This window comes from Myxocyprinus asiaticus, chromosome 11 (genome assembly GCF_019703515.2).
Source record: "Myxocyprinus asiaticus isolate MX2 ecotype Aquarium Trade chromosome 11, UBuf_Myxa_2, whole genome shotgun sequence".
Lineage (NCBI taxonomy): Eukaryota > Metazoa > Chordata > Actinopteri > Cypriniformes > Catostomidae > Myxocyprinus > Myxocyprinus asiaticus.
In genome coordinates, this window is record NC_059354.1 from 49,035,001 (window position 1) to 49,051,548 (window position 16,548).

At 37.5% G+C, this 16,548-nt stretch overlaps 1 protein-coding gene across 1 annotated transcript in view; it reads right to left on the reverse strand.

Annotated features, from left to right (window-relative positions):
• The window catches only part of LOC127448217 (protein TANC1-like), a 248,275-nt gene that overhangs the window by 111,624 nt on the left and 120,103 nt on the right, over positions 1-16,548 (reverse strand). The gene's annotated exons all lie outside the window — the stretch shown is intronic.

A 16,548-nucleotide genomic window follows, 5' to 3' on the forward strand; every position in this document is an offset into this window, starting at 1 on the left:
CGCATCGTTGCTCGGCATGTGCCGGTACTCACAGACAGACGCACAGGCAGATGTGTTCAGATACAGCAGTGGCGAGATTCGCGCCACAAACCTCCATCTCCTCAGGGTGTTCGGCAATACACCTCCATGCCCATTCACCGTTTAATTCTACTGGTGCACGGCACTGCAGCCCGAGTCTCTGTTGGCTTCACTGCATCGCTGAACGCCTCCTCAAACCATTAGAGAAATAACACCGCAGCTCTCCACGAGGATAAAAGCAACCAGTCCGCAATGAAAAAGAAAGAATGGGTGGATAACAGAAATGAAAAGAGGAAGATGGAAGAAAGCTCTCTCTCTCCCTCCTCTCCTACAGTGTGACTGATTATGTTTTGTAGTGGGCTGCCGGTGAAAAAATAACGTACTATGCCTGCCAAAGAGAGAGAGAGAGAAAGCAGTGAAGACATAAAACCTCGTAAAATTGAGCTAAACAAGAAACGAAAAGGAGAGTTTGGAAAGAGAGAAGAATGTGTGCTACAGGTCACAGAATGGAAAGATGAGGGAACAGTTATTGAAGAGATGGGTGACAGAGGGTGGTGGGATAGGTGTGGAGCGAGAGAGGGAGGGCGCAAAAGAGAAAGAGAGAGAGAAAGAGCGCAGTGAACTCACTCCTGCAAATCAGCTGTGCCCCTTTCTGAAATCAATGAACTGCAGCAACAGTTCTTTTTCTCTTTATTTCAATTGCATAACTCTTTTAAAAACAATATTACGAAAGCATTACTACACAAAAACAAAAAATTTACTTGTCAAAACAAACTTGATTCTAATAGATTCCAATTCATAGCTCTCGTGTTTTGCCTGCTCACTCATGTTTTCTTTAAAAATGGTACATATATTACCAATTCTCCAAGAGTATGCAAACTTTTGAGCACAACTGTATATCGGTGTATATACTGTATGTGTCGGTGTATATACTGTATGTGTGTATGTATGTGTATATATATATATATACACACACACACACACACACACATAAACACATACAGTATATACACCGATCAGCCACAACATTAAAACCACCTGCCTAATATTGTGTAGGTCCCCCTCGTGCCGCCAAAACAATGCCAACCCGCATCTCAGAATAACACTCAAACCAGCCCATCTGGCACCAACAACCATGCCAAAGTCCAAATCAAGAGATCACATTTTTTTCCCTGTTCTGATGGTTGATGTGAACATTGACTGAAGCTCCTGACCCATATCTGCAATTTTTTATGCACTGCAGACACATGATTGGATGATTGTTGGTGCCAGATGGGCTGGTTTGAGTATTTCTGTAACTGCTGATCTCTTGGAATTTGCCTTGTTGATGAGAGAGGTCAACAGTGAATGGCCAGACTGGTTTGAACTGACAAAGTCTATGGTAACTCAGATAACCACTCTGTACAATTGTGATGAGAAGAATATCATGTCTGAATGCTATTCTGAGATGCGGGTTGGTGCTGTTTTGGCTGCACGAGGGGGACCTACACAATATTAGGCAGGTGGTTTTAATGTTATTGCTGATTGGTGTATATACTGATATATATATATATATATATATATATATATATATATATATATATATTTATTTATTTATTTATTTATTAGGGCTGGGTGATATGTCTTAAATTATATCTCGATATTTTTTAGCCTACTGACGATATTCGATATATATCTCGATAATTATGTATTTGCTCTAAAATAGCTCAAAAGTGTTTTCTTTTTTTATTATTATTTTATCAGAGTTACCATCATTTCCTCCAAGCAGCTACTGTAGCCAAGTAGGTTAAATATTTTAAAAGACATTAAATAACAATATTATAATAATTGTTTCATTAATAAACACAAGGGAGAATGAAATTCAATCATTTTCATTGATATGCACTTTATATTTATATTTCATACACAATGATACATAGTAGCTTAATAAAAATAATTATTTACCTTCAGAAGTTTTTACTGTGAAAAACTACTTCACTGATGTATTTTTGAAACCCCAGTTGAACATTGCATAATACTAAATTATTACTGTGGGACACGTCAGGTTGATTATTATAATATAATGCTCAATTATCATTATTATTCTGATTATTTGATTTGTGTTATATAAAAGTAATATATTTCTGTCCTGTTTACTTCATCTTCACCTGGGGACTTTTATTTTGACACCGAAAGTGCTGTCGTATTTACTTCAACTTCTCAAGGAGCTTTTATTGTGACACAGAAAATGTGTATTTGACAGTTTACAATGTTCCACATTTCCTGAAACACTGTAATCTCTTCTGTTATTCTGTGTCATGTTTGTAGATTTGTATAATAACTTGTAACTGTTACTAATGTTTGGAATTGCACGAATGCTTGAACCTGCATTACTCTGATTTCACGATGCACGTGAACTGGTCTGAGAGCGCCGCCATGCGCGTGCACACAGATCAGCGTGTTTATTGCCATTTTGATGTTATTTTGATTAATTGTGCAGCCCTGAAGGATCAGGAAATGAGTCTACTGATGCGCTCTTTATGAAACTCAACAGCCAAATGAAAGCACATTAAAATCATGCCGATATTCACAATATTGGTCAATTTTACATCATCAGCAAAATTTTCTCAATTATATAGTTAATATTCGATATATCACCCAGCCCTAATGTGTGTATATATGTATATACATGTATACACAACAGTTAGTTTCGGTCCTCGAATCTGATTGGACGAGAGATGTTCCATGAGTATTGATGGTCTCACACCATCAGCACTCAGACGCTTCACTGTGTGTATCACTCCGCTTGTGTTCGTGCCGCTCTAAACTAAAGTGTAAGAGCAGTGCAGATGTGTTAAGAGCCATATGTCTATTTACATGTAATGTTTTGACATTACATATGTTAGCCAGCAGGTGGTGGCAAAAGATCATTTTTGTGTGTAATATGAGCCAGTTGATGAAGTGATGTGAATCCGCGTCAGCCAGTGTTTACATACAACAGCGCACCATGATCGCTTGTATAACTACTACACTACTAAAGCCAGGAAATTTCTTTAAACGGCTTTAAACGAACAACTTCAGCATTACGGCTCATCACAGCTGAGAGACACAACAGACTGATTAATTACACAATCCCGAGGTGCTTACCTCTTACCGGACTTTCCACATTGGAGAGGAAATACTGTTTAAAATGGCAGAGGAGATTGCGGTTTCTATAGTGAACAACTCTTGCGCACGGCTACCGCAAATAGGGAGAAATACCACTGCTTGGACAGCTACTTTTCCACTAAGAAAGCTGATCTTCAGAAAGCTGACAGCATCTCTGCTTGGGAGTGGCAACAGGTGATCGCACACGCTCCATCTCTCTCTCTCTCTCACACACACACACACACACACACACACATACACACACATCCTTGTTTGTCCAATAACTTGTTAGAAACAGCACAAGCCGTGATACTATTTCTGAAGTGACATTTCTGAATTACTAACGAAGGCTTGGACGCATCATTTGGTTTGAACCAGCAACGTCAGATTCTGATCCGTCACGTAAGAAAGTACGTCCATGCACAAATGCATTTTTTATGACCGTACTCAGTTATATCTGTGCTATATGGCCCTAAATCAGCACTGCTGTGATTACCTGCGGCCTCGTGCCTTCGGCCGAATCTCAGCAGTGCTGATGAAGGGCCATAACGCACTCTTGCTTGTGATATTGCTTATATATATATATATATATATATATATATATATATATATATACACACACACACACTGTATATGTGTGTGTATATATATATATATATATATATATATATATATATATATATATATATACACACACACACACACACACACACACACACACACACACACAGTAGCACACATTAACAAGAGTGAAGTCGCACTGCGATTCCACTGATCAAACCAACACTACATTTATTCACATTTACATTTATTAATTTGGCAGATGCTTTTATCCAAAACGACTTACAAAAGAGGAACACGTAAGTGAATCATCTTAAGGAGACAGTGGTATGAAAAGTGCCATATTACAAAGCACTACATATCTAATGTTGAACACACAATGAAGAAGACTACATAGTGACGCTCCAGCTGTTTTCGGGTTTGTGTGCCTGTGTGTGTGTGTGTGTCTAGGCTCTGGTACAAATATCTGATTCCCAGAAAATCACTTCACAGTGGCAACGCTGAACCTCGCTGAGAGAGAAATCTAATCAAAGCAGCTTTAGAAGCAGACTGGCCCTCGACAGATTACTCCAGATCCCCAGCTATCGGCAGACCGACATATAAAATCTGCTGTTCCTATTGTTTGCATAAATAAAAGAGCCCTTTTATGAGAATGCATAACTCAGATGATCATAGTCATAGTTTGATTCGAACACACGGCTTTGGCGTTGCTAGTGCCATGGTCTACCAGTTGAGCTACAGGATATTTTCAAACCTAAATCCTTTTATTGATTTATTAATGAAATCATATTTCTTACAGTTCATTAATAAAGTAGCAAGTCAGCTATCTGTGCAAGAGAGATTAAAACAAACCCCACAAATTCACTCTTGTGTGTTTACTGCAGTTTCCTATTCAATTCAATTACAATAATGTAATGCACTGTGATGTATTGAATCCATATTCACAACTTCGAACTTTACATGTTCCATTTAACTGCAAAGGTTAGTGATGACAACGCCAATGTGACCATTAAACAGTGAGGGAGATGATGGCCATGCAACTATCCATCTTAATATATTTAAGAGCAAAGAAACACACATACACACACACACACACACACACACACACACACACAAAGGGTTGCATGACAATAAACATGGCAAGATAAAGATGAAAAATGCATGTGCTCATATGGTGCACTAAGCTGTAAAATGGCATACTCATCTAAACACAAACTGTGAAATGAGATACGTGCAGCACTTCATAATAAACATAATGACAAAGTATATTGTATGTTTTAAAGTGGCATGTATTTGGTGGGGGTAGTTAAAAATACACAGTTACCCTGAGTAATAACTCATCATGCTACTTAACACATTAATGCTACCCACAAAATTACAACTAGTGGGTGAGTTTCATAAAAAACATGTCCAGATCACATTTCAACCATAAATAAATAAATAAAACTATAGAGAAATTGTATTTTGCACGGAGAGCATTAGATTTCTTTGAAGATTTCTTTGCTTTGTGACTTCTATTATAATGATGGCAATTCCCTTTATTCTCCAGTAAAACATACACTGATATAAATTTCAGCATAAATTAAAGGTAGTACAAAAAATACTAACATGATGTATAAATATTATATAATTTCAATAATACAGTTGTTTACATACACCTTAGCCAAATACATTTAAACTCAGTTTTTCACAATTCCTGACATTTAATCGTATAAAACATTCCCTGTCTTAGGTCAGTTAGGATCACTACTTTATTTTAAGAATGTGAAATGTCAGAATAATAGTAGAGAGAATGATTTATTTCAGCTTTTATTTCTTCATCACATTCCCAGTGGGTCAGAAGTTTACATACACTTTGTTAGTATTTGGTAGCATTGCCTTTAAATTGTTTAACTTGGGTCAAATGTTTTGGGTATCCTTCCGCAAGCTTCTCACAATAAGTTGCTGGAATTTTGGCCCATTCCTCCAGACAGAACTGGTGTAACTGAGTCAGGTTTGTAGACCTCCTTGCTCGCACATGCTTTTTCAGTTCTGCCCACAAATTTTCTATCAGATTGAGGTCAGGGCTTTGTGATGGCCACTCCAATACCTTGACTTTGTTGTCCTTAAGCCATTTTGCCACAACTTTGGATATATGCTTAGGGTCACTGTCCATTTGGAAGACCCATTTGCGACTGAGCTTTAACGTCCTGGCTGATGTTTTGAGATTTTGCTTCAATATATCCACATCATTTTCCTTCCTCATGATGCCATCTATTTTGATGAAGTGCATGTCATGTGATTGTCAATGCTTTGGATGGCAACTTTATCTGCAAGAGTTAACAAGAAATCTCTTTTTGTACCAAACTCAGCCATAGTTGACAACAAAAAAAAAACTACCTAAACTCACTAATCAGAAAGTGCAAAAAAAAAAATCGATTTTGATAGCCACTGTCGTTACGTGATGTGTCAATGACCGTATCCCTGAAAAAAAAACTTTTGCTTAAATAAAAATTGTTGATTATTTTTTTTTTTTTTTTTTTTAAGCCCAAGCTTTGAGTCTTTTTTAATTTCTCATCCTAAGCGTTACCAAGTATATGGCTAAAATGAAAATGGACAGAGTAGTGCTAAAATGAAATAAAATGTGCATTTATTGATTTATTTAGTAATTTAGTAAAGACTTATTTAATGATTGCTCTACATAATTATCTGAAAAAAAGATTTTTTAAATTGCTTTAAAAACATTAATCCTCTGGAGTCGACAGAGGCGCTGGCGCGACCACTTTATTTTAATTTTTTTCCTGGTAACAACAACAACTACTTAAAATAGTCATTTATGGTCATACAGATAAAAGGAAGACATCACTCAAAACTGTAAAGGGTCTACTTTTATTTGTGTCCACTCACAATAACAACAAAGCATTGTGCTTTTGTAAAATACAGAAACAAACAGGATGTACTTTCTGCTGCCTCTATATCTGTGAACTTTTGTCTGGAGCACGTCTGGAGCACATTAAACTTAGCGTATAACTGTCACAAAGGCATAAAAAATATGTCTACATTTTCTTTCATGTCTGATGAATAACGGAATTTTTTTTTTTTTTTTAAATATCTGAATACTTTGTAAAAAAAAAAAAAAAACTTCTAATTATCTAAAAACAGAATCAATAAAAAAGTGTTACAGTTTATCAAGAGAAATGTTAAATAATAGTTCACCTTGGGCCTGGGTAGCTCAGTGGTAAAGACGCTGGCTACCACACCTGGAGCTCCCTAGTTCGAATCCCAGGGTGTGCTGAGTGACTCCAGTCAGGTCTCCTAAGCAACCAAATTGGCCCGGTTGCTAGGGAGGGTAGAGTCACATGGGGTAACCTCCTTGTGGTCGCTATAATGTGGTTCGTTCTCGGTGGGGCGCATGGTGAGCTGAGCGTGGATGCCGCGGTGGATGGCGTGAAGCCTCCACACGCGCTAGGTCTCCGTGGCAACGCTCTCAACAAGCCATGTGATAAGATGCGCGGGTTGACGGTCTCAGACCCGGAGGCAACTGGGATTCGTCCTCCGCCACCCGGACTGAGGCAAATCACTACGCCACCACGAGGACTTAAAAGCACATTGGGAATTGGACATTCCAAATTGGGTGAAAAAAAAAAATGGAAAAAAAAAATGAAAAATAGTTCACCTAAAAATACAAATTCTGTCATCATTGCATCGTCTTATCCTCAAACCACTCCAAACCACTATGACAATTTTCATCCGTGCAGCACATGGATGAGAGGATCTTGATTGTCTGTAAACATTTAAGTCTTCCATCTCACCAGTGTGCTATGTTTCAAGTCCTCTGAAGCCATTCAATAGTGTTGTGTGGTGAACTGACCAAAATGTAAGTCTTAATTAACTGAAAATCTTCCCACTGACTCATTCGACTGTTGCATGCATATGACAATGTCCCCACACTTTGAGAACTACGGGTTTAGAGAAATATGTCAATCTGTTGCTGGCGTGGTGAATTCAATTTAAGTTAAATTCTTCCTCATGAATTGAAAGGGAGCCAATTGATAAATTAGGAATTTTGCCCGACCCTGAGTGGAGTGCAGCAGAACCATCTGGAGCGTTGGATTAGGGACGTTCTAAAGTTTCTGGAATGCTGCCGCTGCACAGCAGATGAAATCTTAAGCATGCATCTCTGCAGAGTCTCAGAAGAGCACAGAGAAGAAGAACGGCTGAATTTCATCTCTCCCTCAAACACCATCTGGCTCAATTGTGTGATCTTCTAAGAGACAGAAGAAAGAGAATGAGCACAAGTGAAATGAAAAGATGTGGGTATAGATGCTGCATAGCTGCTGTCCTGTATCGATAAAAGTCCTTTGAGGATAGAGACGTTTGATATGGGAATATCCACTGTAAACTCTGCAATGATGTATTCGGTCAACAAAGCATGCCATTATCAAACCGCCATGATCCCTAAAGAGAAGATGACAGGCTGGAGCACTATCATGTTTCAGATTTAGGTTCTAACCAACTCTTTCTTGCAACAGAGTAATAGTTTAACCAAAAATTAAAATAACTACACACCTGAATGTACTTTTCCATACAACAACAGCTCACAGGGACCATGTCGAGCTCAGAATATTGTAGCTTGCTTCCGAAGCTGTATGATCGCTTTGTATGAGGAACGGACAGAAATACTAAATAGCTATTCATTGACAATATTCAAGGCCAATCTTCTCTCAAATCTCACACTGAGATAAAAAAAATTACATGCACACCAGATTTGACGTCATTGAGAAGTTAGAAATACTATTTTCACCTTTCAGTTTAATGACTTAAATTTCAGTTTTGTATATGTAAGTCACATGGGCTACTTTTATGTCACTTTAATAGTGTTATTCTCAAAAAACGTTATAAAGTCATTATATAGAGAAGAGCTACATAGATTTATTTATTTTTGAAAATACAAGGATAGACATGAAACTGTTCTTTTAATTCTTTCAAATAAATAATATAAAATCAAATAAATTATTCATGACCTGGCCAAAGAATTTAAGGGGGCTGCATTAAATTAGAAAACATACATTTTAACATTAGACGTTAAATTTTGATTTTAAATTAATTTAATGCAATTACATCAGAAGCAACTGTAATTAAATTACTGAAAAATTAAGAGTAATCCCTTACTTTACTTTTTTCAATGAAAAAGTAATTTAAATACAGTAATTAATTCATTAGTAATGCATTACACCCAACACTGATTACGACTACACAACTAAAGCCAGGAAATAGCTTTAAACGGCTTTAAACGAACAACTTCAGCATTACGGCTCATCACAGCTGAGAGACACAACAGACTGATTAATTACACAAACTCAAGCGTTTACCTCTTACTAAACTTTCCACACTGGAGAGGGCAAAATGGTGGAGGACATTGAGGTTTCTTGCGCACCAGCTAAGAAATATTAGGCAGGTGGTTTCAATGTTGTGGCTGGTCGGTGTGTGTTTGTGTGTGTGTGTGTGTGTGTGTGTGTGTGTGTGTGTGTGTGTGTGTGTGTGTGTATATATATATATATATATATATAAGTAATATCACACAAGCAAGAGTGCGTTATGGCCCTACATCAGCACTGCTGAGATTCGGCCGCAGGCACGAGTGCCGTAGGTAATCACAGCAGTGCTGATGTAGGGCCATATAGCACAGATATAACGGAGTACGTTCATAAAAAAAGCATTTGTGCATGGAAGTACTTTCTTACGCGATGGATCAGAATCTGACATTGCTGGTTCAAACCAAATGATGCGTCCAAGCCTTCGTTAGTAATTCAAAAATGTCACTTCAGAAATAGTATCACGGCTTGTGCTGTTTCTAACAAGTTATTGGACAAACAAGGATAGATGTGTGTGTGTGTGTGTGTGTGTGTGTGTGTGTGTGTGTGTGTGTGTGTGTGTGTGTGTGTGTGTGTGTGTGTGTGAGAGAGAGAGAGAGAGAGAGAGAGAGAGAGAGAGAGAGAGCGTGTGCGATCACCTGTTGCCACTCCCAAGCAGAGATGCTGTCAGCTTTCTGAAGATCAGCTTTCTCAGTGGAAAAGTAGCAGTGGTATTTCTCCCTATTTCGCGGTAGCCGTGCGCAAGAGTCGTTCACTATAGAAACATCTTGAGTTTGTGTAATTAATCAGTTTGTTGTGTCTCTCAGCTGTGATGAGCCGTAATGCTGAAGTTGTTAGTTTAAAGCCGTTTAAAGATGTTTCCTATATTTAGTAGTGTAGTAGTAATACAAGCGATCACGGAGTGTTGTATGTAAACACTGGCTGACGCGGATTCATTTCACGTCAACTAACTGGCTCATATTACACACAAAAATTATCTTTTGCCACCACCTGCTGGCTAAAATATGTAATGTAAAAAACCGGTTTAGAACGGTGTGAGACCATCAATACTCATGGAACATCTCTCGTCCAATCAGATTCGAGGACCAGAACTAACTGTTGTGTGTGTGTATATATATATATATATATATATATACACACACACACACACACACACACACACACACACACACACACACATATATACATGTAGAATTTGCAGACATGTACTCTTGACATTTTCTCAACCAACTTCTTGAGGTATCACCCTGGGATGCTTTTTAAACAGTATTGAAGGAGTTCCCATCTATGTTGTGCATTTCTGTTATAACCTACAGTTGAATATGAATCCAATAAGAAATAAAAGAAATGTGTTTTGCCTGCTCACTCATGTTTTCTTTAAAAATGGTACATATATTACCAATTCTCCAAACTTTTGTGCACAACTGTATATATATATATATATTTACAAATGTGTTATGTTGCTGATTATTTCAGGTCATAAAAACACTTGGCCTCCAGAATGGGTGAAGAGAGATGCTCTGCAGACGTGCCCCGCTGTCAGAAAATACAATTATATATTTATGTCTGTATTTTTGGAAGCTTATTGGCATTAAGAGGGCAATCGAACGAAATAAAACACATTAAGCAGCTCAAGAGAAAGTCCCTCCCAGCATAAGACAGAACACAGGATAAAGAGCGTGTGTGTCATGCTGAGCTTCAGCTGACTGATTGTGTTTGTGTCTACATTTGTTTGTAAGTAGGCCACATGTCCAGCTATTGTGTATTTATCCTAAGACACTTTGTTGTTCTTTGTCCATTTATCATTCATACAAATAAGCTTAATTACACCTTGATTCCCTCACTTTTTCTGATGAGTCTAATTAAAGCCACACTGTCTGGCCAGATGGTTTGTTTGTGTCTGGATTTTTAAGCTTATTAGTGGTGTTTTCAATGGTGAGCATCACTATTACCACTGTTAATAGCTGGGGTTAGTGATTAGAAGAAACCCCTTACCCTAAGTATTAAAATCTGGCATCCCTCACATCGTTTGTAGGGCTGGGTAAAAATATAGATCAATCCAGATATAGATCAATTGAGCAATCCAGATTTTGATTCTTAAAATCCCAAGATCGATCTTTTACTCTACGCGCAACCTTCTTTAATGCAAGTAAATTTCACGCTATACGACTAAAATGTCAGTGATAAACCACTGGCTGATAAATGTTCAGATTTCACTCACCAGTGATTGAGCAGTATAGTGGCGAAGAAGTTCAGCAGCGAGATCCTTTCACTCCATGTTGAGTGTGCAAATTTTTTTTTATTCAATCCGTGTAATGTGTGTCCAAAGACCGGATCCCTGCAATCCATTTGTCATTGATTAATTTCTCTTTTAATACCCTTCCTGTTCTTTACACTCAGTTGTTGATCAAAAACAACATTAAGCTATTCTTAAAGAGACAGTACTGTTTTAGCACCTGTTCTACATATCAATGTAAATGCTTTTACATAGTACAAATTATGCATGTGAACAATAAACGTAACAATATATTAGAGGTCGACCGGTAGTGGATTTGTCGATACCGATAACCATGGTGGTGGAAAAGGCAGATAATCGATTAATCGGCCGATAGTTTTGAAAATTGATTTGTAGAATGTTAAAAAATATTCCTGGTCTTTCCTTACACTGATGTGCACAGACACAGAGGCTACAAGTGTCCAAAATGAATAAAACCCCAGGTGCAGTTTATTGTTATTGTTAAATCCCAATAATGACCATAAAAATTAAAATTTGGTGCATTATGTGGTAATTTTAACTATAAACAAGCCCAAAACACACCAGGGACTCTTATTTTGAAATGATGGAGACTTGACTCCATTACAATACTCTATATGTATTTACCAAATTAAGCTTTTTATAGCCTATATATTGACCAGATAAAGAGTTTTGTATATATATTTCACCAGACTATGTTTAATAAGGAATAAGGTTTATTATTATTTACAAGATATGAAGTTGAAGACACAATGTATTTGCTAAGAGGGACGTCTTCATGTAGTCTCATTTGTCTTTGTATGCAAGTGAGGGTAAAAATATGGATACATTTTTTCAATGAAAGATTTAGATGCAGCAAATTTCCGCGTGATTGTTAATCACGAATAACAATAATTAAAAAAAAAAACTATCGGCAAAAGGGATAGCTACAAAAAGCAACAATCAGCACCGATTATTCAGTAAAACCGATGTTTCGGTCTACCTCTACAATATATTTAAGCAATTTCAAGACATCATATTGATGGAATGCATGGAATTTGAACATTTTTAAAAAGCTAAAAAGGGACCAAAATGATGAAAAACTGATACAATTTTGTATTATACACCCTAGCCTTTACATTGAAGGAGGGTTTTGTACTAAAATATGATTCATAAATGAAAACTGTAAAGTGGAAACGTCTGTAAACATTTTTGAGTGATGACAGAAACAAATCGCTTTGAAGAGTTTCGAACTGACTGAAACAATTTTCATGTTAATCAATCAACATTACAGTTTTTGCAACTGCTATTAAATAAATATCACTAGATGCAAATAAAACATCTCTATCTTAGGACAGAGGTATACAACAAACAAACCCATATGCACGTTCTCTCAACATATTTCAGATTTCTGAGGCACAGCAGCAGCAAACCAGACATGGAACAACGTGACGGAGATATGTGACTCATTCGAATATCTGAGTGGCTAAATGGGGTCTTTGTTTTTTTACGGGAGAGAGAGAGACAGAGAGAGAGTTCAGTGTGGTCTTAATGAGCTATCCAGTAAATGGATTGGTTGCCTGGACACAAATGAAGTTCAGGCTCAGAAATTAAACTGAATAGTGATTATTCACTGAGGCCCAGTGACCCAGACATAGACTAAAAGATCATCTCCACTCACAGTCCAGTTTAGTTCAGAACTCTTAAAGGAATGGTGCACCCAAAAATAAATATTCCGTCATTGTTTACTCACCCTCATGTCGATCCAAACCTGTATGCTGCTATTCTTTCAATGGAACACAAAAGGAGAATCTTCACGCAGCTCTTTACACTACATCCACAGTTCATAGTGACCAAAAGTAATGTCCTGGACTTCCACGACCATGTGAACCATGAAAATGTACAGCTTATTTTCACACCATGAGCGCCACATTTTCCAGACACTGTGTCAAAAACTCTTCTTTACATTTTCAGAACAGGCTTTCTGTTCCATTCCCTTGCAATCAAGCTGTTTTTGAAAGCAACAGCATGTCCTGTGTGAATGACACTTTAGATTGTGTACTGAAGAAAGAATTCGGCACAAGTCCAAAGCGTCCAAAGTTAACTGAGGCCGTGGACACTGTGTCCTCACACTGTGCTTCACTCACATCACCTAATGAAGATGTTTTTGCCCGCCCTTCCCATCTCCTGCTCTGAGGCCACACCACCATAAAATCAGAATTGTGAATCCACTTATCTCGGACAGCAATGCGGCATATCTATGACATCATCATGCCAGGGACCAAACAAGCTTAATGACTGGACAAGTGACGTTTGTGCACCTAAATCAGCTGGGGAGATTTGGAAGAAACAGATATCAGTAGGGTTGGGTTTTTCTAAAGTCACCGGGACTGAATGATTTTCGTGAAAACGATTCTTGAATGTTTGCATTTTTCTTCATATGTGGACAGAACGCTGTACCAAAATACATACTAAAAATGTAACGCGCTGTGGCGGGTAATTTTGCTCATCTACCCGCCAATGTGGTGGACGACCTGTAGATGCCTCGAAGTGACATATGACAAGAAATGCCTTCAGACTAGGGCTGGGCGATTTGACAATGTAATCGGATATCGACGATGTCTTACAAAGATCCCGGTGCCGACTGCGAACAGATGATGATTGGCAATATCGGGAAATGGCAAAACCACGGATCTGGGAAGTCGCCAAATATATTAAACAGTGACCAGGGTGTGAAACTAGCACCTTCCACCTGCCAAATGCGACGAGGCTGAAACCAGTCTGCAAGCTCCTCATCCAAATGTATTTCATGCACGCGTAATTTTGCTCATCTACCCGGAACTGGCGGGCGACCTGTAAGACGTTTCGGAGTGACTCATGACAAGAAATGCTGTTAGTCACAAAGACATGCACTTGAAGAAACTTTATTATATTTTATTATATAAGAACAGATGAAAGAAAAGCCGTCAATGCTTGTGTCGGATTCGCTGTTTGTTCAGAGGCATGCAGCGTGAGCTGGAACAGGTTTCTTGTCTCGGGGAACAAGCGCATGTAAAGAGTTTTCACTCTTTTTCTCTTTTTCATTCGTCTGAAAACTGTCTGCAAGTATGACGTCGTCTATGAGAATGCTGAAAATGATCTCCGATCATCTCGGGAGGTGCTGTGAGTTTAGTTCGCTTTATTTCCTCGTGGTTGGCATGCATTGCGGATTCCGTGATGCAAATGAGCCGTTGGAGTCGGTAAACGTTTGGATTTGGGAAGGTGGTTAAATAAGATTTTTTGATCACTTCGTTGTTTTATTGCTTTTTTCATTTAGTTTAAAGTGCAATTTGAATTTAGAAATGTCTTTTATGTTTTTCGTGTTTCAATAAATGAATTACATTTTTAAAGCAAAATCAATAAAGCAAACAAATTCATCTGATTCGCTGTTTGTTCAGAGGCATGCAGCACAAGCCTGTCATGTGGAACAAGTGCATGTAAAGAGTTTTCACTCCTTTTCTCTGTTTCATTCGTCTGAAAACTGTTTGCAAGAATAATGTCGACTGTGAGAATGCTACAAATTATCTCCGATCATCTCAGGAGGTGCTGTGAGTTTAGTTCACTTTATTTCCTCTCGTTTAGCATGCATTGTGAACGCAAATCTGCAGGTTCAGTAATATAATTATTAAGTAATGCAAGACCCGTTCACCTTGAACCTAAAATTTTGCTTTATTTTATTTATTTTATATCGGATATCTTGATATTTCATGATAATAAATATTTGCAAAATCATGCAAAAATATTTTTTTTACATATTGCCCAGCCCTACTTAACACAGTTCATTATATTTTGAAGAACATACGAAAGAAAAGCCATCGATGCGCATGTCTGATTCGCTATGTTCAGAGGTTTATTAGCACTTTGGCGCTCACACGCACAACCTGGAACTCGTCATATGCGCATGTTCCGCAAGACATGCTCGTGCAGTGCGTGAGCATCAAAAAACCTCTGAACAACATAAAATATTATATTTTACATTTTGATTATAAAGCAATAATCAAAATATAATCACATGTGCTTCTTCAAGCACGCATCTTTGTGTCTAATGGAATAGTGTTGCATTTGATCTCAAACCATCACAGAATGCAACAACACTGGGACTACAGGTGAATTTCCATGTATGTCATAATTCAGGACAACCTCAGAAATGGTTCTTGAACAAGAAGTTTATCTTCTGTCTACTTTTTAGCCTCCATTTGAATGTTGCAAATTTATCATTATGATAATAATAATAATAGCTTGGTATAGGTTATATTTTATATTCTAAAATAACAGTTAAAATTGTTTATATATATTAAATAAATTATATAATTTATAATACCATAATTATATAATGATATATAATGATTATATAATTATTATAATATGGCTGTGGCTGTTTGACACGCACAACCTGCGTTGTGTTAATTTCATACCCTGAGTAGGAGGCATGAAATAATACAAAGACAATACATTTTTAGGCTGTCACTTTAAAATTTAAATTCGGAAATTTGTCGAATTTAAGATAAGATGATGAAAGATTTAAGATGTTGTAAAAACTGCCTTTAATTTGCAACAACTTTATTCTATGGTAATAAAAACATTTTTTTTTTGCTCATTACACAAAATAATTGTTTAAGGAATCGGAACCAGAATGGTAAAATTCCTCACAATTCCCATTCCTAGCTGTAAAGTTATGTGTGTTTTTAGGTGTGTGATTGTGTGTGTGTGATTGTGTGTGTGTGTGTGTGTGGTGTGTGTGGGTGTGTGTACAGCTTTGGCAATAGGGAAAGCAGTGATGTTATGGATCTATCAAACGCTCAGTAAAGACTAATGCTTTATTCTCCGAGGCCAAACAGTGTGTGAAATGACAAAGAGAAAGCAGGTGTACAAAATAAAAATGTACACATACACACACACACACACACACACACACACACACACACACTAACCATGACAAGTGAAAGTGTTTTATGGTGCAGACCAGTTATTATAGTTTCACGTCAACTCACTCAGTTTAAAAACTGAAGTCTTTTTTATGAGCAGAGTTACTGCGACTCACCTTGCACACCGTACACACACACATGCAACAAATGCGCAATAAACACCACAACAACCAACCAAACACATTCATCTCTCTAGCAACTAGCTCAACAGCTTTAGCAGAATTCAAAACATCGGCATTCAGCACCAGCAGTCAAAAGATCCAAAAGCGCAAGAGAGGCGTGAGAACTAAGA